Source organism: Calidris pugnax, unplaced genomic scaffold (assembly GCF_001431845.1).
Source record: "Calidris pugnax isolate Ruff unplaced genomic scaffold, ASM143184v1 scaffold187, whole genome shotgun sequence".
In the NCBI taxonomy this organism is placed as follows: domain Eukaryota; kingdom Metazoa; phylum Chordata; class Aves; order Charadriiformes; family Scolopacidae; genus Calidris; species Calidris pugnax.
This window is the reverse complement of record NW_015090969.1, coordinates 2,874,131-2,876,052: the sequence shown is the minus strand read 5'-3', so window position 1 is coordinate 2,876,052 and position 1,922 is coordinate 2,874,131. Positions and strand designations below refer to the sequence as shown.

General features: G+C 61.3%; 1 long non-coding RNA gene across 1 annotated transcript in view; it reads right to left on the bottom strand.

Annotated features, from left to right (window-relative positions):
* LOC106894225 overlaps positions 1-1,149 on the bottom strand; it is a 4,707-nt gene extending 3,558 nt beyond the window's left edge. Inside the window, exon 1 of the long non-coding RNA XR_001413238.1 lies at positions 826-1,149. This is a non-coding gene — a long non-coding RNA (uncharacterized LOC106894225). The remainder of the gene's footprint in view (positions 1-825) is intronic.
* Positions 1,150-1,922: the final 773 nt, after the last annotated feature.

The window sequence follows — 1,922 nt, the reverse complement described above, 5'->3', positions numbered from 1 at the left end:
CCCCCCCCGCAAAACCAACCAAAACACCTTCTGCTCATGGCCCCCAAACCACATCACTTAGTGCCCCTTTCTGAGCCTCAAAACCCAGCTGCTGAGCCTCAAGCTCCCAAAATGCCAAACTCAACCCCTGCTCCTGAGCCACACGACTCCCTCTCTTTCTGAGCCCCAAAACCAGCCACACAAGATTGTTTGCCAGCCCCGGGAGCACAAGATCTGGTCTTCGTGTTGGGCCCCAAAGCAGCTCACCCTCTCTGCTTCCCCACTCCCTCTGCATCCTCCCTGGGCCATGCCAAAGGGCGGGGGGACCACAGCTACCCCACAGCCCGGCACCCCTAGGGCCCCACGGCCAGGTTCGGGGAGCGCTGGGTAACTGCGATGGGACCGTCCCCGCGTCTCTGCGGGGCGGCACCGACACGGCCCGGGCACCGCTTTCTTATCGCTGTTTCGGGCTTCGTTTCTCCGGCAATGCCAGCACCACACCGCAAACCTCCCAGGACGTTGGGAGCCCACGAGGAGCCGGGACCACCCACCCCCCTCCGACCCTAGTCTTCCCCCTCAGGGCCCCTATTCCCCCAGCTCCACTCAGGGTCGACACGACCAGTCAGAGCGCCGCACTCGCACTGTGATGGCCCACCCTCCCTCTCTTCCGCCGGGGGGCAGTTACCATGGTCAAGTCGCACCGGCGCGGGGCCGTGCCGACGGGGCTGTACGGTCCGGCTTGACGAGGAGCAATTCACACAAATCGGGCTTTTTCTCCTTAAAAAATGTATACATTTGTGTGCGACAGCACAGAATAAACCCGTATCCGCCTCCTTCTCCTCTTACCTTCCGTCCGTTCTCGGCTAACTCCCTGGGGCTGCCCGGCCCCGGCTCGCCTCCTGCACCCCGGCAGCCTGTCGCAGCGGCCGGTTTGAAGCTTTCCGCCTCACCGCCCCTGGGCGGCCAGAGGGCAGGAGATACTCCTGCCCCCGCCGAAGGGGCTCGCTAGCTTCCCCAGTGGTCTCGGCCCTCCCCTGCCGCCAAGGATGGCGCCCGGCAACCGCCCGTGCGGGGCCCGCGCTGCAGAACGACGCTTGGGCCGCGGCGAGGCAGGCAACAGCAGGGAGCGCGCGGCGCAGAGGAGCCGAGCGCACGGGAGGCGGGGCCGGGGCCTAAGAGGGCGGGAGGCGGGGTCGGGGAGGGCGGGAGGCGGGACCTGGGAGGGCGGGGCCTGAGAGGGCGTGTCTGCGCGATCAAACGCAGGTGCTGCACTGTGGGGCGGGGGGTGCGCATGCGCACTACAGCAGTGTTGCCGTAATCTCGGGTGATAGACGTTGTCAACTGACATTTCCATTCAGTAATAAGAGGACTCCTTATGGGCAGCAGTTCCTTATTACAGTATCTCTACCGTTTCTCAAGGTGCTCTGGCTCAGAGTTATATTCCTATATGGGCAAGAGAATCCCTATTGTTGTAGGAGAGCTTTACTGGCAGCATGCATCAGCAATTGTCCATCTCATTCTAGAAATTACCACAAACCTACAATTCAAATGCAAGAACCAGAGCTGGTTCCAGGGACCAAAAAACATTTCCCTGTCAGCACAAGCCTGGGCAGAGCCATGATGAGAAGGCTGCACAAGCCATAAGTCAGCTTTTGAGGCTTATGCTCATCACACAAAGACTCAGTCCGTGACAAAGACTCCATGACATGGTTTCGCTGGACAAACCCATTTCAGTCTTGTCCAGGGAGACAGGGGTGTTACACGAACCCTTGGGGAACCAACTGGCTCTGCCAGCAAGGCCAAGGTGCCCCCTGATCCTGAGCACAGCCTCTCACAGATGCCAGCCCCTGGGCAGGGCCTGAGGGCAGCAAAGGTTCGAGTATCGGTGTCAGCCATGGGGAACCACCTCGGGAGGTCTGGGGCCTGAAGCAGGATTTGGGGAT